Source organism: Loxodonta africana, unplaced genomic scaffold (genome assembly GCF_030014295.1).
Source record: "Loxodonta africana isolate mLoxAfr1 unplaced genomic scaffold, mLoxAfr1.hap2 scaffold_167, whole genome shotgun sequence".
NCBI classification, from domain to species: Eukaryota; Metazoa; Chordata; class Mammalia; order Proboscidea; family Elephantidae; genus Loxodonta; species Loxodonta africana.
Window position 1 is genome coordinate 1 of NW_026974915.1, and position 27694 is coordinate 27694.

A 27694-nucleotide genomic window follows, 5' to 3' on the forward strand; every position below is an offset into this window, starting at 1 on the left:
CATAGAGAGATAGTATTCAACTCTGTCTCTGGATTATGGCTCATTGCATTTTCCATGAAATTATCTTCCTGAGTGTCTTAGTCTAATGCTGCTGTAACAGAAATAACACAAGTGGATGGGCTTTAGCAAAGAGAAATTTATTTCTTCACAGTGAAGTAGGGTAAAAGTCCAAATTCAAGGGATCAATCTTTCCCCAGATTAGGAGCTTCTCCATGGATGGACCCCAGATCCAAAGGACTCGCTCTGCTCCTGGTACTGTTATCTTGGTGGTATGAGGTCCTACACTTTCTGCTTGTTTCCCTTCCTTTTATCTCTTGTAAGATAAAAGGTGGTATAGGCCATACCCCAGGGAAACTCCCTTTATTTATGGATCAGGGATGTGACCTGGGTAAAGGTGTTACACTCCTACCCTAGTAGTTTTTAACATAAAATTACAATCACCAGATGAAGGACAACCACGCAGTACTGGAAATTATGGTCTAATCAATTTGACACATATTATTGGGGTATACAATTCAATCCATGACACTGAGTTATTAAGCTTTTTGGAAAAAAAAATTCATTCCCTTGTAATTCTTTCTCACGGTTATCTTCTCCATAAGTCCACTTATCCAAATGGATATCCAGAAAAGTTAAGAAAAAACTTTTTCCATTTTCCTAACCTACTCAGTTAGTTCCCACCTATTCAAATGCTATTTGGATGTAGTAATAGTTTATCAGTTCTGTCTATTAACATCTTGACAGCTGTCTCCTTTTGATTTTAGAGAGTAAAATTTCTGTTGTGAAGAATAAAATGTAAAATCATTGCATACCTTCCAACAACTAGCAACATTCACACTAATCATATTTTATTTTATAATGGCTTAAAGCAGTTTTTCAGGACATAAAAAGTAGAATGTCAGAAACCTTCAAAAGATGGGGAAATATTTTTAACCTCAGCAAAGACTGTGTACTGATCTCCTGGAAAGCAGACAAAGTCAGGCCACATCTCTGCTATATTATAGACCATAAGGGAAATCTGGAAGGGGCCCTTGCATTTCTCAGTAACCTGCTCACTCCTCTCCCTAGCAGATCTCTCTTGAGAAGAGTTATGTTCATCCTTGCATCCCACAGAGGACCTGAGATGGTGACTTCTATGCAATATTTATATCCATTAATAAGTTGCTTAATATTCATCCTTTCTTCATATTTTATGAGTAATAAAATAAGAAACCCACTCTCTTATCAAAGGTGAAATTTTGATCAAATTTGTAAAGAATCGTCTTCATTAGAAATGTGAAAGTTTTGAACGTACGGCTTTCAATTAGCAGCTGAGAGTGTTAACCATTTGCAATAACCAGGGACTCCCATTATTAAAATACACTTCTTTATTTGTCTAAACCTAGTAAATATATACAATTTCAGAACTGTTAAACCATATACCTATAATTTTACCACTGCAAGCTCAGTATTTGTGATCTATTTCTCTTGGTTTTAGAGCATCCAAAAGATTTTTTTTACCCTGGCTGGGCTAAGATGGTAGAATATACAGATACCTCTGGCGAACCCTCTATACAACAAAGACACAAAAAACCAAGTGAAACAAGTATATTTATGACAAGCTAGAAGCCCTGAGCATCGAAGGCAAGCTTAGAAAAAGAACAGAGGGGAAGGGGGAAGAAGAGACAGTACAGAAGCAGAGAGGAGTTACTGGGCCTGAATCTCTGGAAGCCCTCAGGCATCATTCCGGAGTGGCGGCAGTGTGTTGGTACTAGCATTTTGCCACAGTTTCCTTAGGGAGAAGCAGCCAGCCACACAGTCTACTCATACGTTTGGAACCAGAGAAGAATGGCGCTCTCAGCAAAAGCTAAGTACTTCTGTATATTTTACCACACCCCCCACTCACAAGCCAGCTTCAGCGGCTGAATTCCTTGGGTCTGAGATAGGCACTGTTGAGTGCCTAGAGGCATCCTCCCAGCCATGGAGAAGGAAAAAAATTGTAATTGGAGGGAAAGATAATTTGCCAGCTCCACTAACCAGGGGAGCTCAGCACAGAAGCCGCTCCTGTCCAGGCATAAACGGTCCATGGACTTTGAGCACCTTTCCCCTCTCCATGGACCTGTGTGGGCCTATTTCAGGAGACTAGACCCTTGTTGGCAGACTCTAACCATTTCAGCTGTGTGGTGGAGAGGTGGGTGATGTTTGGCATTGCTTTGCCCATTAAACAGGGTCCTCACCTACCCACATGATGGGCCTAAGAACTGATACCTCCACTCAGGTCACCCAGCCACCCACTACAGGGTTCCAAGGATAACTACTACCTCCCAGTCTTTACAACCACAAATATTAGGAGCCCATGGTCTGTCTGAAGAACCCACCCTGCGCACTCTAGGGAACAGGGATGCACTTTCCTCAGAGACACTCGGGGGTCAGTTCTCAGCCCCATGCCTTGTTCAGAGCGTGACCTCCTGCTGCAATCAGATATTGGTATATACACCAATCACCACTGCCCCTCTAAGACTGTAGGACAGAGGCTGTACCACACACTTCATGATCAGCTACCTGGACACCTGAGCTGAATTCATACAAGAAAAGTGAATGGACTCCTAGAATGATATAACTGATAACAGCTCTTTCCATCTGGGGACAGGACGTCAGAGTTCCAAAGGTGAAAATAATCAAGCTAGCTCACTCAAGCAACCCATTTGGGCATATCAAAACAAAACAAAAGAAAGCAAGAGGCTACGACAGAGTAAGCAGGCATAAACTAATATAATAACTTTTAGATGGCTCAAAGACAACAGTCAATATCAAGTCACATAAAGAAACAGACCACGGTCATCTCAATAAGCTCTCCAAACAAAGAATCCAGGGATCTTCTAGATAAAAGTGCATTCCTGGAATTACCAGAGGCAGAATACAAAAGATTAATATACAGAACTCTTCAAGACATCAGGAAGGAAATGAGACAATATGCAGAACAAGCCAAGAAACACACAGATAAAGCAATTGAATAAATTAAAAAGATTATTCAGAAACATAATGAAAAATTTAATAAGCTGGAAAAATCCACAGACAGACAGCAATCAGAAATTCAGAAGATTAACAATAAAATTACAGAATTACACGACTCAACAGAAAATCAGAGGAGCAGAATTGAGCAAGTAGAAGCCATAATTTCTCAACTTGAACATAAATCACTTGGCAGTAACATATTTGAAGAAAAATCGGAGAAAAGAATTCAAAAAAAATGAAGAAACTTTAAGAATGATGTGGGACTCTATCAAGAGAAATAACCTGCGAGGGACTGGAGAACAAGAACAGGGAGGGATAACAGAAAATACAGAGAGAATTGTTGATTTTTTGGCTGAAAACTTCTCTGATATTGTGAAAGATGAGAAGATATCTATCTAAGATGCTCATCGAACTCCACATAAGGTAGATGTTAAAAGATAGTCACCAAGAGATATTATAATCAAACTTGCCAAAACCAAAGATAAAGAGAGTATTTTAATAAACAAAAAGTCACCTACAAAGGAGAGTCAATAAGAATAATCTCAGACTACTATGCAGAAACCATGCAGGCAAGAAGGCAATGGGATGACTTATTTAAAAAAATTGAAGGAAAAAAATTGCCAACCAAGAATCATATATCCAGCAAAACTGTCCCTTAAATACAAAGGTGAAAGTAGGACATATCCAGATAAATAGAAGTTTAGAGAATTCGTAAAAACCAACCAAAACTACAAGAAATTCTAAAAGGAGTTCTTTTGTTAGAAAATCGATAATATCAGGCATCAACCCAAGACTGGAACACTGGGCAGAGCAATCAGAAGTCAACGCAGACAGAGAAATAAAAAAAAAAGCAAGATAAAAAAACCCTCAACATTAAAAAAGTAAGAGGGACTAAGAAATGTAATCATAGATCTTCCATATGGAAAGGAAGATACAGCGATACAAAGAAGTGAAAGTAAGGTTTAAATTTAGAAAACCAGGGGTAAACTTAATCTGTGTGCTGAACAAATAATCTGAGAAGCTGGACTATATGAAGACGAACGGGGCATCAGGATTTGAGGAAGACTCATTAACAACCTGCGTTATGCAGATGGTACAACCTTGCTTCCTGAAAGTGAAGAGGACTTGAAGCACTTACTAATGAAGATCAAAGACCACAGCCTTCAGTATGGATTACACCTCAACATAAAGAAAACAAAAATCCTTACAACTGGACCAATGAGCAACATCATGATAAATGGAGAAAAGATTGAAGTTGTCAAGGATTTCATTTTACTTGGATCCACAATCAACACCCACGGAAGCAGCAGTCAAGAAATCAAAACACGCATTGCATTGGGCAAATCTGCTGCAAAGGACCTCTTCAAAGTGTTGAAGAGCAAAGATGTCACCCTGAAGACTAAGGTGTGCCTGACCCAAGCCATGGTATTTTCAATCACATCATATGCATGTGAAAGCTGGACGATGAATAAGGAAGACCGAAGAAGTTGACGCCTTTGAATTGTGGTGTTGGCGAAGAATATTGAATATATCATGGACTGCCAAAAGAACGAACACATCTATCTTTGAAGAAGTGCGGCCAGAATGCTCCTTAGAGGCAAGGATGGTGAGACTGCGTCTTACATACTTTGGGCATGTTGTCAGGAGGGATGAGTCCCTGGAGAAGGACGTCATGCTTGACAGAGTACAGGGTCAGTGGAAATGAGGAAAAACCTCAAAAAGGTGGATTGATACAGTGGCTGCAACAATGAGCTTAAGCGTAACAAGGATTGTAAGGATGGCGCAGGACCGGGCAGCGTTTTGTTCTGTTGTGCATAGGGTCACTATGAGTCGGAACCAACTCGACAGCACCTAACAACAACAACAGGGGTAAATAATAAGGTAACCAAAAGGACACAAAGTATTGTACCCATCAAAATAAAATACAAGAAAAAATACTCAGCAGAAACAAAATCAAAAACAATGAATATGAGGAAAGGACTATATATAATCTACTCAGCACATAAAATTAAGTCGGAAAAAGAAACTGTTAACAACACACACAAAAAGACATCAAAATGATAACACTAACTTCAGACATATCCATAATCACGCTGAATGTAAACGGACTAAATGTACTAATAAAGAGAAAGAGAGTGGCAAAATGGACTAAAAAACACGATCTGTCTATGTGCTGCCTACAAGAGACACCTTAAACTTCGAGACACAAACAAACTAAAACTCAAAGGATGGAAAAAGTATATCAAGCAAACAACAATGAAAAAAGAGCAGGAGTGCCATTGTTAATTTCTGACAAATAGGCTTTAAAGTTAAGTCCATCATAAAGGATAAGGAACGACACTATATAGTGATTAAAGGGACAGTATACCAAGAAGATATAACCATATTTAATGTTTATGCACCCAATGATAGGGCTAAAAAGATACATAAAACAAACTCTGTCAACATTGAAAAGTGAGATAGACAGCTCCACAATAATAGTAGGAGACTTCAGCACATCACTTTCAGTAAGGGACAAGACATCCAGAACGAAGATCAAGAAAGACGCAGAAGATCTAAATGCCACAATCAACCAACAGGACCTCATAGACCTACAACAACCAACTATACTTTCTTTCCTAGTGCACATGGAACATTCTCTAGAGTATAGCACATATTAGGTCATAAAGCAATCCTTAGAAGAATTCAAAACATCGAAATATTACAAAGCATCTTCTCTGACCATAAGGCTATAAAAGTGGAAATCAATAACAGAAAAAACAGGGAAAAGAAATAAAACACTTGGAAACTGAACAATACCCTGCTCAAAAAAGATTGGATTATAGAAGACATTAAGGATGGAATAAAGGAATACATAGAATTCAATGAGAATGAAAACACTTCCTATCAGAACCTTTGGGACACAGTGAAAGCAGTGCTCAGAGGTCAATTTATATCAATAAATGCACACATAGAAAAAAAGAAGAAAGGGCCAAAATCTAAGAATTATCCCTACGACTTGAATAAATATAAAGAAAACAACAAAAGAAACCCTCAGGCACCAGAAGAAAACATTTAATAAAAATTAGAGCTGAACTAAATGAAATAGAAAACAGAAAAAGAAATGAAAGAATTAAAAAGACCAAAAGCTGGTTCTTTGAAAAAAATCAAAAAAAATTCATAAACCATAGGCTGAACTCACAAAAGAAAAACAGGAAGGAAACAAATAACCCGAATAAGAATTGAGATGGGTGATATTACAACAGACTCAGATGAAATTAAAAGAATCATATCAGACTACTACGAAAAAGTGTACTCTAACAAATTGGAAAACCTAGAAGAAATGGATGAATTCCTAGAAACACACTATCTACCTAAACTAACACAAACACAGGTAGAACAGCTAAACTGACAGATAACAAAAGAAGAAATTGAAAAGATAATCAAAAAAGTCCCAACAAAAAAAGTCTTGGCTCTGACAGCTTCACTGCACAGTTCTACCAGACTTTCAGAGAAGAGGTTACTCCACTACTACTAAAGGTATTTCAGACCATAGAAGAGGACGGAATACTCCCAAACTCATTCTATGGAGCCAGTATATCCATGATACCAAAATGAGCTGAAGACACCACAAAAAAGAAAATTACAGACCTATGTCCCACATGAACTGATATGCAACAATCCTCAACAAAATTCTAGCCAATAGAATTCAACAACATGTCAAAAAAATAATTCACCATGACCAAGTGGGATTCATAACAGGTATGCAGGAATGGTTCAACATTAGAAAAACAATGAATGTAATCCACCACATAAATAAAAAAAAGACAAGAATCACATGATTTTATGAACTGATGCAGAAAAGGCATTTGACAAATTCAACACCCATTCAGGATAAAAACTCTCAGCAAAATAGGAATAGAAGGAAAATTCCTCAACATAATAAAGGGCATTTATACAAAGCCAACAGCCAACATCATCCTAAATGGAGAGAGCCTGAAAACATTCCCATTGAGATAGAGAACCAGACAAGGATACCTTTTATCACTGTTGTTATTCAACATTGTGCTGGAGGTCCTAGCCAGAGCAATGAGGCTAGATAAAGAAATCAAGTGCATCCAGATTGGCAAGGAAGAAGAATAATTATATCTATTTCCAGATGACATGATCTTATACACAGAAAACCCTAGGGAATCCTCCAGAAAACTACTGAAACTAATAGAAGAGTTCAGCAGAGTATCGGGATACAAGATAAACATACAAAAATCTACGCCAACAAAAAGAAATTCGAAGAGGAAATTACCAAATGAATGCCATTTACAGTAGCCCCAAGAAGATAAAATAAGCCCCCAAGAAGATAAAATACTTAGGAATAAATCTCACCAGAGATGTAAAAGACCTTTACAAAGAAAACTGCAAAACACTTCTGCAAGAAACCAAAAGAGACCTACTTAAGTGGAAAAACATACCTTGCTCATGGACACGAAGCCTTAAAATTATAAAAATATCTATGCTGCCCAAAGTGATCTATACATTTAATGCAATTCCAATCCAAATTCCAATGACATTCTTTAATGAAATGGAAAAACAAATCCCCAACTTCATATTGAAAGGAAAGAGACCCCGGATAAGTAAAGCATTAATGAAAAAGAAGAATAAAGTGGGAGGCCTTACTCTACCTGATTTTAGGGCCTATTATACTGCCACAGTAGTCAAAATAGCCTGGTACTTGTACAAAAGCAGATACTTAGACCAATGGAACCGAATTGAGAATCCAGACATAAATCCATCCATACATGAGCAGTCGATATTTGACTAAGGCCTGAAAACAGTTAAATGGGGACAAGACAGTCTTTTTAACAAATGGTACCAGCATAACTGGATATCCATCTGCAAAAAAATGAACCAAAACCCATACCTCACTCCATGTACAAGAACAAGCTCAAAACGGATCAAAGACCTATGTATAAAATCTAAAACGACAGAGATCATGAAAGAAAAAATTGGGACAACGTTAGGAGCCCTAATACATGGCATAAACAGTATACAAAACATTACTAGAAATGCAGAAGAAAAACTAGGTAACTGGGAGCTTCTAAAAATCAAACACCTACACTCATCCAAAGACTTCACCAAAAGAGTAAAAAGATTACCTACAGACTGAGAAAATGTTTTTAGCTATGGCATTTCTGATCAGCACCTAGTCTCTAAAATCTACATGATACTGTAAAAACTCAACTGAAAAAGACAAACAACCCAATTAAAAAATGGGCAAAAGACACTTCACTAAAGAAGACATTCAGGTAGCTAACAGATATATGAGGAAATTCTCACAATCATTAGCCATTAGAGAAATGCAAACCAAAACTACAATGAAATTCCATCTCACAACAGCAAGGCTGGCATCAATCCAAAAAACACAAAACAATAAATGTTGGAGAGACTGTGGAGAGATTGGAACACTAATACGCTGCAGGTGGGAAAGTAAAATGGTACAACCACTTTGGAAATCCATTTGGCGCTTCTTAAAAAGCTAGAAATAGAGCTACCATACGATCCAGCAATCCCACTCCTTGGAATATATCCTAGAGAAATAAGAGCCTTTACATGAACAGATATATGCACTCCCATGTTTATTGCAGCACTGTTTACAATAGCAAAAAAATGGAAGCAACCAAGGTGCCTATCAACGGATGAATGGATAAATTATGGTGTAGTCACACAATGGAACAGTACGCATCGATAAAGAACAGTGAGGAATCTGTGAAACATTTCTTAACATGGAGGAACCTGGAAGGCATTATGCCGAGTGAAAATAGCCAGTTGCGAAAGGAGAAATATTATATAAGACCACTATCATAAGAACTTGATAAATAGTTTAAACTGAGAAGAAAACACTCTTTTGTGGTTAACAGAGGGCAGAGGGGGGAGCGGGACAGAGGCGCATTTACTAATTAGATAGTATATAAGAACTACTTAGGTGAAGTGAAAGACAGCACACAATACAGGGGAGGTCAGCACAATTGGACTAAACCAAAAGCAAAGAAGTTTCCTGAATAAACTGCTTCGAAGTTCAGCATAGCAGGGGCAGGGGTTTGGGGACGCTGGTTTCAGGGGACATCTAAGTCAATTGGAATAATAAAATCTATTAAGAAAACATTCTGCATCCCACTTTGAAGAGTTGTGTCTGGGGTCTTAAACGCTAGCAAGCAGCCATCTAAGATGCATCAATTGGTCTCAACCCCCCTGGATCAAAGGAGAATGAAGAACACCAAGGACACAAGGTGACCATGAGCCCAAGAGACAGAAAGGGCCACATGAACCAGAGACTACATCAGCCTGAGATCAGAAGAACTAGATGGTGCCCGGCTACAACTGATGACTGCCCTGACAGGGAACACAACAGAGAACCCCTGAGGGAGCAGGAGAGCAGTGGGATGCAGACCCCAAATTCTCATAAGACCAGACTTAATGGTCTGACTAAGACTGGAAGAACCCCGGTAGTCATGGTCCGCAGACCTTCTTTTGCCCCAGGACAGGAACCATTCCCGAAGCCAGCTCTTCAGACACGGATTGGACTGGACAATGGGTTGGAGAGGGATGCTGGTGAGGAGTGAGCTTCTTGGATCAGGTGGACACTTTAGACTGTGTTAGCATCTCCTGCCTGGAGGGGAGATGAGAGTGTGGAGGGTGTTAGAAGCTGGCGAAAAGCACACGAAAAGAGAGAGTGGAGGGAGAGAGTGGGCTGTCTCATTAGGGGGAGAGTAATTGGGAGTGTGTAGCAAGGTGTACATGGGTTTTTGTGTGAAAGACTGGCTTGATTTGTAAATTTTCACTTAAAGCACAACAAAATTATTTTTGAAAAAAAGCTAGAAATAGAACTACCGTAAGATTCAGCAATCCCACTCCTTAGAATATATCCTAGAGAAATAAGAGCCCTTACATGAATAGATATATGCACACCCGTGTTCATTGCAGCACTATTTACAATAGCAAAAAGATGGAAGCAACCAAGTTGCCCATCAGTGGATGAATGGATAAATGAATTATGGTATTCCACACAATGAAATACTACACATCGATACAGAACAGTGACGAATCTGTGAAACCTTTCATAACATGGAGGAATCTGGACAGCATTATTCTGAGTGAGATTAGTCAGTTGCAAAAGGGCAAATATTTTATAAGATCACTATTATAAGAACTCAAGAAATAGTTTAAACAGAGAAGAAAATGTTCTTTGATGGTTTAGAGAGGGGGAGATAGGGAGGGTGGGAGAGAGGTGTTCCCTAATTAGATAGTAGAAAAGACCTACTTTAGGTGATGGGAAAGATAACACAATACAGGCAAGGTCAGCGCAACTGGATTAAACCAAAAGCAAAGATGTTTCCAGAATAAACTGAATGCTGTGAAGGTCAGCGTGGCAGGTGCAGAGTTTGGGGACTATGGTTTCAGGGGACATCTAAGTCAATTGGCATAATAAAATCTATTAAGAAAACATTCTACATCCCATCTTGGATAGAGGCGTCTGGGGTCTTAAACGCTAGAAGCGGCCATCTAAGATGCATCAATTGGTCTTAACCCACCTGGATCAAAGGAGAATGAATAACGCCAAGGACACAAGGTAATTACAAGCCCAAGAGACAGAAAGGGCCACATAAAGCAGAGACTACATCAGCCTGAGACCAGAAGAGCTAGATGGTGCCCAGCTACAACCGATGAGTGTCCTGACAGGGAACATAACAGAGAATCCCTGAGGGAGCAGGAGAGCAGTGGGATAGAGACCCCAAATTCTTGTAAAAAGACCAGACTTAATGTTCTGACTGAGACTAGAAGGACCCTGGTGGTCATGGCCCCCAGACCTTCTGTTGGCCCAGGATAGGAACCATTCCCAAAGCCAACTCTTCAAACAGGGATTGGGCTGGACAATGGATTGGAGAGGGATGCTGGCGAGGCGTGAGCTTCTTAGATCAGGTGGACACTTGAGACTATGTTGGCATCTCCTCCCTGGAGGGGAAATGAGAGGGTAGAGGGAGTTAGAAGCTTGTGAAAGGTACACGAAAAGAGAGAGTGGAAGGAGTGAGCTGGCTGTCTCATTAGGGGGAGAACAATTGGGAGTATGTAGCAAGGTGTATATAAGTTTTTGTGTGAGAGAGTGACTTGATTTGCAAACTTTCACTTAAAGCACAATAAAAATTTGAAAAAAAAATTCTGTTTATCAAAACTACTCAGGATACTGATTTTCTTACTTGCCTTCTCATTTGTTAAAAAAAAAACCCAGTGCCATCTCATTTGTTAAATATCTCATTAATTCACAAAAAAGTAATTTCAATCTGCACTGCATTTTGAGTTCACCAACATCCTGGTAATTATTTTTAATTCACAGTCTATAAAAATAGTGCTTTGCTGTTATGTGGATGTTGAAAAACGCTTGGAGTCATGCATCCACCTGTATCATCTCACAGTTTTTGTGTTACACTTATTTAGTTAAACTTTTTTTCCTTTCACGATTCCTGCCAAACTCTGTTTTGTTTTCAATCCCTATATTTTTGTCACTCTAGAAAACCATACAAATAGGGTCATACAATATAAAGCCTTGAGTCTGGCTTCTTTCACTTAGGAAAATGAACTTGTGTTTCAGCCATGTTGATTTGTGAATCAAGAATTTATTCCTTCATAATTTTGGATCAGTTTTCCATTATATGGATATTTCACAGTTTGTTCATCCATTCACCTACCAAAGCACATTAGAATGGCCTCCAGTTTTTGGTGATTATAAATAAAGATGTTACATGCGCTATCGTAGATATATTTTTGTAAATATAAGTTCTCAGTTCAATTGGGCAAAACACGTAGGAGTGGGATTGCTGAGTTCCACGGTAAGTGTATGCTGAACATAATAAGAAACTGTCAAACTTTTCCAAAAAGTCACCCTGCCATTTTGCATTCCACCAGAAGTGTGTGAGAGTTCCTGTTTCTCCACGTTCTCTGCAACATTTTGAGGTTTGTTTTTTTTTTTTACTCTAGTTGTTCTAAGAGGTAAATGAAACTGTCACATTGTGGTTTTAAGCTTTATATTTTCCTTCTGTACAATGATGCTGAGTGTTTTTTTCTGTGCTTGTTGGTATCAATAAACTGAGTTTGATGAGATTTCTCTTTCCATTTTTTTATACATATATTTTTCCTTTATTTTGTTGAGCTTGAGCATTCTTTATATGCTCTGGATATACATCCTTTATCAGAGAAGTGATTTGGGAATGCCCAATTTAATTCTTTGACTTGCTATTTTATTCTCTTAACAGTGTCTTTCACAGAGGAAAGGTTTATAATTTTGATAAAATCCATTATCAATTTTGGTTACCCATCATGTTCTTGATGTTGTATCTAAAACTTGTTGCTTAATTCAAAGTTACACAATTTTCTCCTAGTTTCTCTTCTTGAATCATTCTATTTTTACATATCATTTTGCTTGCAAAATCTGGACAACGAATAAGGAAGACCAAAGAGGAATTGATACCTTTGAATTATGATGTTGGCAAGAAAGACAAACAAATCTGTCTTGGAAGAAATATAGGCAGAGGGCTCCTTTGAAGTGAGGATGGTGAGACTTGTCACATACTTTGGATGTGTTATCAGGAGTGACCAGTCCCTGGAAAATGACATCATGCTTGCTAAAGGAGAAGGTCAGTGTGGTAGGCCGTGTTCTCTAGAGAAGCAAAACCAGTAAATTGTATAAATAAATATATATAGAGAGAGAGATTTATATCAAGGAAACAGCTCATACAATTGCAGAAGCCAGAATATTCCAAGTCCATGGATCAGAATAGAGGATTCTCCTGATTCACGTAGCTTCAGGGGCTGGCAAACCCAAGATCGGTAGGTTGGAGAGCAGGGCTCTCGTTCACAGGCTGTGAAGATCAATGAATCTCAAGGTCGAAAGGTAAGCTGCTAGCTCAAGTCCCGGGAACTGGCAGTCAGAGGAACAGGAGACAGCTGCAGGATTCTGAGCAGGCAAAGGCCAGAACATCCGCTTGTATTCAGATGCAGACCACACACCTAAAGAAACTCCCTTTCAACTGATTGGCTACTCATAGAAGATCCCATCATGGGGTGATCACATATAAACACTGAGAATCATGGCCTAACCAAGTTGACACACAATCTTATCCATCACATTCAGTAAAAAGAGGAAGACCTTCAGCGAGATGGATTGACACAGTGGCTACAACAATAGGCTCAAACGTAACAATTGTGAGGATGATGCAGAACCAGTCAGTGTTTCGTTCTGTTGTACGTAGGGTCACTATGAGTTGGAACTGACAGGATAGCACCTAATAACACATATCATTTAGATATGTTTTCCATTTAGAGTAGTTTTACGTATAAAGTGCAAAGTGTGAGTTCATATTAATTTTTTCATTCATTCTGATTTCTCCCTTTTTTTCCTATAAGAATGACAAATTGCCTAACATCTTTAACAACAAGAATTGTGAGGATGGCACAGGACTGGGCAGTGTTTCCTTCTGTTCTACATAGGATCACTATGAGTTGAAACCAACTTGATGGCACCTAGCAACAAAAACATTTTGGGGGGCACAGTCATCATTGTGAATGCAGAGAATATAGGTGTGACAAGAAATAATATCCTTACCTTCATTAATTTCTTACACTGGCAGACATATGATGTTTACATTTTTAAACTCCTGATGCATACAGCATTGTCATTTCATACATTATTTTATTTTAATTTTTATTGTGCTTTAAGTGAAAGTTTACAAATCAAATCAGTCTCTCATACAAAAATTTATATACACCTTGCTATATACTCCTAGTTGCTCTCCCCCAAATGAGACAGCACAATCCTTCCCTCTAATCTCTATTTTTCATGTCCATTTGGCCAGGTTCTGACCCCCTCTGCCATCTCATCTCCTGCCAGACAGGAGCTGCCCAAGTAGTCTCATATTTCTATTTGATCCAAGAAGTTCAACCTTTACCAGCATCGTTTTCTATCCGATAGTCCAGTCCAGTACCTGTCTGAAGAGTTAGCTTTGGGAATGGTTCCTGTGTTGGGTTAACAGAAGGTCTGGGGACCTTCTAGTCTCAGTCAGGCCATTACGTCTGGTCTATTTATGAGAACTTGACACCTGCATCCCACTGCTCTCATGCTGCCTCAGGGGATCTCTGTTGTGTTCCCTGTCAGGGCAGTCATCAGTTGTAGCTGGGGACCATCTAGTTCTTCTGGTCTCAGGCTGGTATAAGTCTCTGGTTTATGTGGCCCTGTCTGTTTCTTGGGCTTGTAATTACCTTGTGTCTTTGGAGTTCTTCATCCTCCTTTGATACAGGTGGGTTGAGACCAATTGATGCATCTTAGATGCTCGCTTGCTAGCGTTTAAGACCCCAGATGCCACTCTCCAAAGTGGGATGCAGAATGTTTTCTTAATAGATTTTATTATGCCAATTGACTTAGATGTCCCCTGAAACCATGGTCCCCATAACCCTGCCCCTGCTACGCTGACCTTCGAAACGTTCAGTTTATTCAGGAAACTGCTTTGCTTTTGGTTTAGTCCAGTTGGTCTGACCTCTCCTGTAGAGTGTGTTGTCTTTCCCTTCACCTAAAATTGTTCTTATCTACTATCTACTTAGTGAATACCGCTCTTCCTCCCTCCCTCCCCCCTCTCTAAACCATCAAGGAATGTTTTCTCCTCTGTTTAAATTATTTTTAGAGTTCTTATAATAGTGGTCTCATACAATACTTGTCCTTTTGCAACTAATTTCTCTCAGCATAATGCCTTCCTTATTCCTCCATGTTATGAAATGTTTCATGGATTCATCATTGTTCTTTATTGATGCATAGTATTCCATTGTATGAATATATCATAATTTATTTATCCATTCATCTGTTGATGGGCACTTTGGTTGCTTCCATCTTTTTGCTATTGTAAACAGTGCTGCAATAAACATGGGTGTGCCTATATCTGTTCATGTAAAGGCTCTTATTTCTGTAGGATATAGTCCAAGGAGTGGGATTGCTGGATGGTATGGTGTTTCTATTTCTAGTTTTTTAAGTAAGTGCCAAATCGACTTCCAAAGTGGTTGTACCATTTTACATTTTCACCAGCAGTGTAGAAGTGTTCCAGTCTGCACAACCTCTCCAACATTTATTGTTTTGTGTTTTTTGGATTAATGCCAGCCTTGTTGGAATGAAATGGAATCCCAATGTAATTTGGATTTGCATTTCTCTTAATGGCTAATGATCATAAGCATTTCCTCAGGTGTCTGTTAGCTATCTGAATGTCTTCTTTAGTGAAGTACCTGCTGATATCTTTTGTCCATTTTTAATTGGGTTATTTGTCTTTCTGTAGTTGAGTTTTGCAGTATCATGTAGATTTTGGAGATCAGACGCTGATCAGATGGATACGTCATAGCTAAAAACTTTTTCCCAGTCTGTAGGTAATCTTTTTACTCTTTTGGTGAAGTCTTTGGATGAGCATAGGTGTTTGATTTTTGGGAGCTCGCAGTTATCTAGTTTCTCTTCTACATTGTTAGTAATGTTTAGTTTACCGTTTATACCATGCATTAGGGCTCGTAGCATTGTCCCTATTTTTTCTCCCATCATCTTTATCATTTTTGACTTGATATTTAGGACTTTGAGGCATTTTGAGTTAGTTTCTGTGGATGGTGTGAGATACGGGTCTTGTTTCTTTCTTTTTTTTGCAGATGGATATCCAGTTATGCCAGCACCATTGTCTAAACGGAGTGTATTTTCTCCATTTAACCGAGTTTGGGTCTTTGTTAAATATCAGCTGCTCACATGTGGATGTATTTATGTTGGGATTCTCCATTCTGTTCCATTGGTCTATGTATCTGTTTTTGTACAAGTACCAGGCTGTTTTGACTGTCATCAGGTAGAGTGAGGCCTCCCACTTTGTCCTTTCTCCATCTCATTAAAAAATGTTGTTGGAATTTGGATCAGAATTGCATTGTATCTATAGATAGCTTTTGGAGAACAGACATTTTTACAATGTTAAGTCTTCCCATCCATGAGCAAGGTATGTTTTTCCACTTATGAAAGTCTTTTTGGGTTTCTTGCAGTAGTGTCTTGTAGTTTTCTTTGTATAGGTCTTTTACATCTCTGGTTGGATTTATTCCTAAGTATTTTATCTCGTCGGGGGCTACTGTAAGTGGTTTGATTTGGTGATTTCTTCTCTGATGTTCTTTTTGTCGGTGTAGAGGATTTCAATTGATTTTTGTATGTTTACCTTGTATCCCAATACTCTGCTTGACTCTTCTATCAGTTTCAGTAGTTTTCTTGAGTATTTTTTTAGGTTTCTCTGTGTATAAGATCATGTCATCTGCAAATAGAGTTACTTTTACTTCTTCTTTTCCAATCTGGATGCCCTTCATTTTCTTTTTGTAGCCTAATTGCTCTGGCTAGGACTTCCAGCCCAATGTTGAATAAGACTGGTGATAAGGCGCGTCCTTGTCTGGTTTCTGTTCTCTAGGGAATTATCCTCAGGCTCACTCCATTTAGGATGATGGTGGCTGTTGACTTTGTATAAATGCCCTTTATTATGTTGAGGAATTTTCCTTCTATTCCTATTTTGCTGAAAGTTTTTCTCCTGAATGGGTGTTGAACTTTGTCAAATGCCCTTTATGCATCAATTGATAAAATCATGTGATTCTTGTCTTTTTTTATTTATGTGGTGGATTACATTAATTGTTTTTCTAATGTTGAACCATCCCTGCATACCTGGAATGAATCCCACTTGGTCATGGTGAATTATTTTTTTGACATGTTGTTGAATTCTATTGGCTAGAATTTTTTGAGAATTGTTGCGAATCAGTTCATGAGGGATACAGTTCTGTAATTTTCTTTTTTGTGGTGTCTTCAGCTCATTTTGGTATCAGGGATATGCTGGCTTCATAGATTGAGTTTGGGAGTATTTCGTCCTCTTCTATGGTCTGAAATACCTTTAGTAGTAGTGGAGTTACCTCTTCTCTGAAAGTCTGGTAGAACCGCGCAGTGAAGCTGTCAGAGTCAGGACTTTTTTTGTTGGGAGTTTTTTGATTATCTTCTCAATCTCTTCTTTTGTTATCTGTCAGTTTAGCTCTTGTACCTGTGTTTGTGTTAGTTTAGGTACATAGTGTGTTTCTAGGAATTCATCCATTTCTTCCAGGTTTTCCAATTTGGTAGAGTACAATTTTTCATAGTAATCTGATATGATTCTTTTAATTTCAGTTGGGTCTGTTGTAATATCACCCATCTCATTTCTCATTTGGGTTAATTCCTGTTTTTCTTTTGTCAGTCTAGCCAATGGTTTACCTATTTTGTTAATTTTTTCAAATACCCAGCTTTTTGTTTGTTAATTCTTTCAATTGTTTTCTGTTCTCTAATTCATTTAATGCTGCTCTAATTTTTATTATTTGTTTTCTTCTGGTTCCTGAGGGTTTCTTTTTTTACTCTCTTTCTTTGTGTCCAAGTTCTAGGGACAGTTCTTTGATTTTGGCCCTTTCTTCTTTTTGTATGTTTGCATTTATTGACATCAATTGACCCCTGAGCACTGCTTTTGCTGTATCCCAAAGGTTCTGATGGGAAGTGTTTTCATTCTCATTGGATTCTATGAGTTTGTTTATTCCCTCCTTAATGTCTTCTATAATCCAGTCTTTTTGGAGCAGGGTATTGTTCCATTTCCAAATATTTGATTTCTTTTCCCTGGTTTTTCTGTTTTTGTCTTCTACTTTTATGGCCTTATGGTCTGAGAAGATGCTTTGTAATATTTCGATGTTTTGGATTCTGCTAAGGCTTGCTTTATGACCTAATATGTGGTCTGTTCTAGAGAATATTTCATGTGCACTAGAAAAGAAAGTATACTTTGCAGCTGTTGGGTGGAGTTTTCTGTATGTCTATGAGGTCAAGTTCGTTGATTGTGGCATTTAGATCTTCTGTGTCTTTACTGAGCTTCTTACTGGATGTCCTATCCTTCACCATATGTGGTGTGTTGAAGTCTCCTACTATAATTGCAGAGCTGTCTATCTCACTTTTCAATGCTGTTAGAGTTTGTTTTATGTATCTTGCAGCCCTGTCATTGCGTGCATATGTATTTAATATGGTTATATCTGCCTAGTAAATTGTCTCTTTAATCATTAGGTAGTGTCTTTCCTTATCCTTTGTGGTGGATTTAACTTTAAAGTCTATTTAGTCAGAAATTAATATTGCCACTCCTGCTTGTTTTTGATTGTTGTTTGCTGGATGTGTTTTTTCCATCCTTTGAGTTTTAGTTTGTGTCTCTAAGTCTAAGATGTGTCTCTTGTAGACAGCATATAGCTGGGTTATGTTTTTTTAATCGAATCTGTGACTCTCTGTCTCTTTATTGGTGCATTTAGTCCATTTACATTCAGTGTAATTATAGATAGGTATGAATGTAGTGTTGTCATTTTGATGCATTTTTCTGTATTGTTGACAGTTTCATTTTCCGCTTACTTTTTTGTGCTGAGAACTTTCTCTTTGTAAATTGTGTGTTTGTCTTCTTCGTTGTAGATGAATTTGTTTTTGCTGAGTCTTTATGTTTATCTTGGTTTTTTTATTTTGAAGTTTCGGATTGTTAGTCTTATTTGTGGTTACCTTAAAAAAATGTTTTTAAAATATTTACCCCTGTTTTTCTAAGTATGAACCTACTTTGTATCCCCCTACATTGCTTTGATTTTCTCTCCATGTGGAAGGTTTATGCCTGCTGTATTTCATCCCTCTTTATTGATTTTTATCATCTTTTACATAATGATGTCAGTGATTCCATGTTTTGAGCATTTTTTAAGATCTTATTTCATTTTTCTGATTTCCCTGTCTTAGTTGATATCAGGATGCTCTGTTCTGTGGCCTTGTGTTGTGTTGATATCTGACATTATTGACTTTCTATCCAGAGAATTCCCTTAAGTATTTCTTGTAGTTTTGGTTTGGTTTTTGCAAATTCTCTAAGCTTGTGTTTATTTCTAAATGACTTAATTTCCCCTTCTTATTTGAGAAAGAGGTTTGTTGGATATATGATTCTTGGCTAGCAATTTTTCTCCTTCAGTGCTGTGTGTATGTCATCCCATTGCCTTCTTGCCTGCATGTTTTCTGCCGAGTAGTCGGAACTTATTCGTAGTCATTCTGCTTTGTAGGTAACTTTTCATTTATCCCTGGCTGCTCTTAAAATTTTCTCTTTATCTTTGGTTTTGCAATTTTGATGATAATATGTCTTGATGATTTTCTTTTGGGATCTGCCTTTTATGTGGTTCGATGAGCATCTTGGATAGATATCCTATCATTTTCCGCCATGTCAGGGAAGTTTTCTGCCAACAAATCTTCAATAATTCTCTCTGTATTTTCTGTTCTCCCTTCTTCTTCTGGAATTCTAATCACACACAAGTTGTTCTTGATAGAGTCCTACTTGATTCTTAGTGTTTCTTCATTTTTGTAAATTCTTTTATCTGATTTTTCTTCAACTACATTGGTGCCAAATGCCTTATCTGCCATCTCCACAATTCTGCATTTCAATTCCTCAATTCTGCTTCTCTGACTTCCTATTGATTTGTCTAATTCTGTCATTTTATTGTTAATCTTTTGGATTTCTGAATGCTGTCTCTCTGTGGATTCTTATGGATTCTTGCAGCTTATTAAATTTTTCATTATGTTCTTGAATAATCTTTTTAATTTCTTCAACTCCTTTATCTGTGTGTTCTTTGGCTTTTTTTGTACATTGCCTGATTTCATTCCTGATGTTGTCCCTGAAGTCTTGAAGTATTCTGTGTGCTTATCTTCTGTATTCTACATCTGGCAATTCCAGGATACCTCTTCCTCTGGGAGAGACCTTGATTCTCTATTTTGGGAATTTGTAGAAGCAATCATGGTCTGCTTCTTTATGTGATTTGATAACGACTGCTGTCTCTGAGCCATCTGTAAGTTATTGTAATAATTTATTTTATGTTTGCTCACAGTGTCCTTTTTGTTTTATTTTGTTTCGATATACTCAGATAGGCTACTAGAGTACGCTAACTTGGTCTTTGGAGCCCTTGAAGCACTAATATCCTGTTACCAGATGGTTAGAACTGTTACCGGGTATATAAGCCTATGAGTCCATTCACTGTTCTTTAATAGAATCAGCTCAGGTGTCCTGACAGTCAGCCACCTACTGTGTGGTTTAAGCTCTCACCTACTATCTTAGAGGAGTAGTGGTGATGGTTGTATACACTGGTTTCTGGTAGCGGCAGGGGGTCGCACCCTGAGGAGGGTAGGGTGCTGGCAGCTTTCCCCCAAGTGTCAGTGAGGATGTAGCGTCTCTGTTCTCTAGAGTGCTCTGTTGGGTGGGCTCTTAAGCTGTGCCTTAGGCCCCAATGCTTATATCCTTAATGACTGGTAGGCACCATTATCCTCAGACCCCTTTCGCGTGGTGCTAGGTGGCATGGATTAAGCCTCAGCCCTCCAGTCTGTACTGTGGGTAGGTGAAGGCTCTGTTTAATAAGTAGAGCAGTATCAGACCTCCAAAACCTGCCTCTCCATCACACAGCTGAAACAATTACAGTCAGACCTCTAACAGATTTGCCTTTGCATAATAGCCACCTGGTAGGGAACATAATTTTGAGGTTAATGAATAGCTTGAACGTGATGAATGCATTCTAACAAACATATCTCATCAGTTAAAACTGTATATTGAGGTGTTTATGACATTTTACTTCTTTTGTTGTAGGTTACCCTTGAGTCATCAGATTATTAACCACCTGATAAATCCACTAGAATCCTTCCTACCTACTTAAGGTGGCCTAGTGAATCCAGGGTTTCTGATAAATACACTCATTTTAATACAATGAGCTCAGTGTAAAATCATGTGTTTCCTTCCCTGACTTTTGTTATGAGAATCCATTTCAAAATAATTTTTCATATTTATGATCAAATTAATGAGAAAAATATTGTAAAACTTTTAATATCTATGCTCTCCTTCTAAGTAAGAATTTTTCATCCCATGGATAATGGCAGGCCTGATACATGTTATACACTTAAAGACAGTCTAGGAGTGGTAAATACACTCATAAGAAGAATTTTAAAGGTAACTACTTCAGGTGAGGTAATCAGTGAGTTCTAAATAATACATGACCAATCTCATGAGGTAGAGGAAGAGGGATGCTTCTGTTGCCAAAGGAGGTTGGGTGGAACTTTTAGATTCAGGTACGCAGAGTCATTGAAACTCACAGAGACAGTGTCATCTCAATTCAAAATTCTTCCATCCATTTGTTGATTCATTTAACAAACATTTTACTGACTGAGTGATCTACATCAAGCCATTTGGCAGGCAATTCTGAGCAAAATGTTCTCTTTGCTCACAAAATGCTCGTAATTTATCAAAAGAAAAGGTCAAGAGAAAAGATGTTTCAGTACGTTGTAAAAATTGCTATCATATTGATAATCGTACCACTAGGCTTGTCGTTCTACTAGGCTTGTGTCATCCTAAATAACCACTTGTGAAAAAAATTAGACAGTGAAAAACTTATGAATAACAGCTGAAGATTGTCTCATATAATGCTGGAAGATTGCAAGCACCTCAGGTTGGAAGGCACTCAGAGTGTGACTGGGGAAAAGCTGCCTCCTCAAGGTACACTCGACCTTAATGACGTAGATGGAGTCAAGCTTTCAGGACCTTCATTTGCTGATATGGCATGACTCAGAATTGGAAGAACCAGCTGTGAACATCCACTAACAATCAGTATGGAATTTATGAAGTATGAATCTAGGGAAATTGAAAGTCAACAAAAATTATATGAAATGTATAATGATCAATATCCTAGGCATTAGATAGCTGAAAAGAACTAGTAGTTGCTGTTTGGGTTAAGGCAATCGTATGGTCTACTATGCCAGGAATGAAAAATTAAAGAGGAACAGCATGACATTCATCTTCAAAAAGAACATTTCAAGATCTATCCTGTAGTACAATGCTGTCAGTAATAGAAAAATATCGAGCAAGGGCTGGGGTTTGGGGACCATGGTTTAAGGGGACTTCTAAGTCAATTGGCAAAATAATTCTATTATGAAAACATTCTGCATCCCACGTTGAAATGTGGCATCTGGGGTCTTAAATGCTTACAAGTGGCCACCTAAGATGCATCAATTTGTCTCAACCCACCTGGATCAAAGGAGAATGAAGAACACCAAGATCACACGATGACTAAGAGCCCAAGAGACAGAAAGGGCCACATGAACCACAGACCTACATCATCCTGAGACCAGAAGAACTAGATGGTGCCTGGCCACAACCGATGACTGCCCTGACAGGGAGCACAACAGAGAACCCCTGAGGGAGCAGGAGATCAGTGGGATGCAGACCCCAAATTCTCACAAAAAGACCATACTTAATGGTCTGACTGAGACAAGAGGAACCCGAACGGTCATGGTCCCCAAAACTTCTGTTGGCCCAGGACAGGAACCATTCCCGAAGACAACTTATCAGACATGAAAGGGACTGGACAATGAGTAGGAGAGAGATGCTGATGAAGAGTGAGCTATTTATATCAGGTGGACACTTGAGACTGTGTTGGCATCTCCTGTCTGCAGGGGGGATGGGAGGATAGAGAGAGTTGGAAGCTGGCAAAATTGTCATGAAAGGAGAGACTGGAAGGGCTGACTCATTAGGGGGAGAGCAAGTGGGAGTACTACGTAAGGTGTATATAAACTTATATGTGACAGTCTGACTTGATTTTTAAACGTTCATTTGAAGCTCAGTAAAAGTTCATTAAAAAAAGGAAAGATCGAAATGGATGTCAGAAGAGACTCTGAAACTTGCTCTTGAATTTTGAGTAGCTAAAGTGAATGGAAGGAATGATGAAGTAAAATAGTTGAACAGAAGATTTCAAAGGGTGGCTTGAGAAGACATAGTAAAGTATTATAGGGAAATGTACAAAGACATGGTATTAGAAACCAAATGGAAAGAACACACTCAGCATTTCTCAAGCTGAAAGAACTGCAGAATAAATTCAAGCCTTGAGTTGCAATATTGAAGGATTCTGCTGGGAAAATACTGAACAATGGAGGAAGCATCAAAAGAAGATGGAAGGAATACACAGACCCACTGTATCAAAAAGAATTGGTCAATGATCAACCATTTTAGGAGGCAGGATATGGCCAAGAACCAATGGTAGTGAAGGAAGAAGTCCAAGCTGCACTGAAGGCATTAAGAAAAAAGGGTCCAGGAATTAAGGACTACCAATTGAGTTGTTTCAACAAATGGATGCAGTACTAGAGGTGTTCACCTGTCTATACCAAGAAATTTGGAAGACAGCTACCTGGCCAAACAAAAGTGCCCATTCCAATGAACGGTGATCCCACAGAAAGTGGAAGTTATCAAACAATATCATTAATATCACACACAAGTAAAATTTTGCTGAAGATTATTCAAAAGCAGTGGCGACAGTACATTATGGGAACTGCCAGAAATTCAAACTGGACTAAGAAGAGGACATAAAACAAGGGTTATCGTTGCTGTGTAGATCATAACAAATTATGGATAACACTATAAAGAATGGGAATTCCAGAACACTTAATTGTGCTTATAAGGAAACTGTACGTGGACCAAGAGGCAGTTGTTCAAACAGAACAAGGGGATTCAGCAACGTTTAAAGTCAGAAAAGGTGTATATCAGGGTCATATCCTTTCACCATATTTATTAAATCTGTATGCTGAGCAAATAATCCAAGAAGATGGAGTATATTAACAAGAATGTGACATCTGGATTGGAGGAAGAATCATTAACAACCTGTGATATGCAGAGGACGTGACCTTACTTGCTGAAAGCCAATAGGACTTCAAGCACTTACTGATGAATATCAAAGACTAGAGCCTTCAGTATGGATTACACCTCAAAATAAAAAACAACAACAATAACAAAAACCCAAATCCAAAACTCTTCACAACTGGACCAATTAGCAGTATCATGATAAATGGAGAAAAGATTGAAGTTGTCAAGGATTTCATTTTACTTGGATTCACAGTAATGCCCATGGAAGCAGCAGTCAAGAAATCAAAGGATGCATTGTACTGGGAAAATCTGTTGCAAAATACCTCTTTAAAGTGTTCAAAACAAAGATGTTACTTTAAGGGCCAAGATGTGTCTGACCCAAGCCATAGTATTTTAAATCACCTCATATGCAGGCGAAACCAGGAGGCTGAATAAGGAAGATCAAAGAAGAATTGATGACTTTGAATTATGGTGTTGGCAAAGAATACCACGGACTGACAGAAGAATGAACAAATCCTTCTTGGAACAAGTTCAGCCAGAATGCCCCTTAGAAGCAAGCATGGTGACACATTATCTCACGTGCTTTGGACATGTTATCAGGTGGGACCAGTACCTTGAGAAGGACATCATGCTTGGAAAAGTAGAGGGTCAGAGAAAAAGAAGATTCTCAACTAGATGGATTGACACAGCAGCTGCAAAAAAGGGCTCAAACATAGCGGTGATTTTGTGAATGGGGAAAGATAGGCTATGTTTCTTTCTGTTGTACGTGATGTCGCTGAGTCGCAACCAACTGATAGTAACTAACAAGAACACAAATATTTGTTCTCAAGTACTTGGTTGGGCAACAATCTAGCTAACAGAATCTTAATATATTGCGTAATGGAGTCCAGAAAATGTTTCCTGTTTGAGATAAAACCTCTGATCAGAAGAGTGATTCATAAAGATTCAGGGTAGTGAAGCATCAGAATCTTGTTGACATGTTATGTAGTGTTTAAATCATTTCTAGTTATCTATTGGAGTAATGTCCCCTCAGATTTGTATTTAAAGCAATTTACAATTTTTAGCTTATTATTATTATATGTAATTGGTAGATCCTCAACACCAGTCTCCATAAGAGATTACTTTTTCTTCCTTCCTTTTATTTTAATTAACTCCCTTGAGTCTCTTATGAACAAACTGATAAAACTGTAGCAAGTGTGCAATTTTGTGCACAATTGCAAACATAGTCATTCTTTGTTATGAAAAGTGGGTTCCTTTAATCTGAGAGCGTTCCTAAAATATCCTTCTCTTAGAAAAGCATATTTTCATTTAAGTTTAAGTAATTAAGGGAAAAAAGTAGAGAAAAATTCTATCTGGCAATTAGAAAGCATATTCTAATTGAGTTATCGATAGTATCCTGGTCCTGTGATTTTTGTAGAGTATGTGAAATTGGGAAATATTAACAGATGGGTATACTTTCCCAATTGCCCCTTTGACTTAAATCCTTCTCAAGAAAAACACTGGAATTAAAGTTCTTATTCAAATAATTGAATGTTTTCTAATATTACAAAAGCAATAATATTCATCATTTATTGTTTGACTTTTGTTTATACCATATGCCCTTAGGGGAAAAAGAGTATCCACACTCCCTGCATATGGCAAGTCACTTGTAATTTGGAATAAATGTCTAGATAATAAAATTAGACAACTCTACAAATACAATGGTAATTACCATTGACATCTCAGGCATCACATATTTTCTATATGTAGATGCAGTACTCAAACCTGCCTGAATATACAGGGATACATATAAACTGTAGCATAATAGATTTTTTAAAAAATAATTTTTATTGTGCTTTAAGTGAAAGTTTACAAATCAAGTCAGTCACATATAAGCTTACATACACCTTACTACATACTCCCATTTACTCTCACCCTAATGAGCCAGCCCACTCCCTCCTTCCAGTCTCTCCTTTCGTGACCGTTTTACCAGTTTCTAAAACTCTCTACCCTCCCATCTCCCCTCCAGACAGGAGATGCCAACACAGTCTCAAGTGGCCACCTGATACAAGTAGCTCACTCTTCATCAGAATCTCTCTCTAACCCATTGTCCAGTCCCTTCCATGTCTGATGAGTTGTCTTCAGGAATGGTTCCTGCCCTGGGGCAAGAGAAGGTTTGGGGACCATGACCTCCGGGATTCTTCTAGTCTCAGTCAGACCATTAAGTCTGGTCTTTTTATGAGAATTTGGGGTCTGCATCCCACTGTTCTCCTGCTCCCTCAGGGGTTCTCTGTTGTGCTCCCTGTCAGGGCAGTCATCGGTTTTGGCCGGGCACCATCTAGTAAACAATATTTTTAATAAAATATCCAGACTTAAAAACTTAAGGAAGGAGAAGGGTCTTTCACTTCTTAAAATGCGACAGATGTTATGGGTTGAATTGTGTCCACCAAAAATGTGTGTCAACTTGGCTAGACCATGATTGCCAGTATTGTGTGATGGTCCACCATTTTGTCGAGTGATGTGATTTTCCTACACACTGTAAACCTTACCTCTATGATGTTAGTGAGGTAGGATTAGTGGCAGTTATGTTAATGAGGAAGGTCTCAATCTACAAGACTGGGTTGTGTTTTAAGTCAACTTCTTTTGAGATATAAAAGAGAGAAGCAAGCAGAGAGACAGGCAGACATCATACCACCAAGAAACAAGAGCCAGGAGAATAGAGTATCCTTTGGACCGGGGTTCCCTGTGCTTAGGATCTCTTGACTGGGAAATATTGATGACAAGGACTTTCCCCCAGAGCCAACAGAGGGAGAAGGCCTTCTCCTGGAGCTAGCACCCTGAATTCGGAATTCTAGCCTGCTATGCTGTGAGAGAAAAAATTTCTCTATGTTAAAGCCATCCATCCACTTGTGGTACTTCTGTTATAGCTGTGAGAGAAAAAATTTCTCTATGTTAAAGCCATCCATCCACTTGTGGTACTTCTGTTATAGCTGTGAGAGAAAAAATTTCTCTATGTTAAAGCCATCCATCCACTTGTGGTACTTCTGTTATAGCAGCACTAGATAGCTGAGACAGCAGGTAATTTGAAAAATATATCTCTGGCACAAAAAGCCTCAAATTGATGAAAGAAATAAAAAATATACTTGTATTTTTGTGTGGGTATATATTTTTTTTTATATATATATTTATTTTATATGTATGTGTGTGTGTGTGTACATAAATATATGTATATATGAGCTCTGCTGGGTTTATATATATATACACACCTATATATGAGTTCTGGTGGCACAGTGGTTAAGGGCCCTGATGCTAATCAAAAGGTAAGCAATTTGAACTCACTAGCCTATTCCACAGGAGAAAGGTGTGGCAGTCTGCTTCCACAAAGATTTAGAGCCTTAGAAACACTATGGGGCAATTCAACTCTGTTCTATAGGGTCACTATGAGTTGGAATTGACTCACGGGCAACTGGTTTGATTTGGTTTTATATGTATATATATGGTGTAAGATGAATGATTGAGCTACTGGAAAAGTAAGAGAAATCTGCACTATCTAGAAAGATATTGTGAATGAGTTCTGAAAAAGGTCAATACAGGTAACAGACACAAAAAAGGTGTTGATATAGGTATTCGACTTTACTCACACAATGTGGAAAGGAAGCCAAATTAAGTCCCATGCACAGTGGTTAGTTATTGCACATGCAGAGATATCAAGCTGGGACCAGGAGAATTATTTTCTTAAAAAACCCAGTAAGAAAAAGCTACATCAAAGATAAATGAGGACCATGACTTCCCTTGACCATAGATGTCTGTGGAAGGGAAATAAAAGAGCTTTTCTTAAAATTTCTATTCTCATCCCCACACTTAGATATATTTGGAAGTAAATTGCACACCACCGTGTAACTTAAATATCACCATCTCAAAATTGAGTTAACATGGAGTCCGAGTGATGAGCAGCCAGAATACACAGTTACTGAGCAACCGTG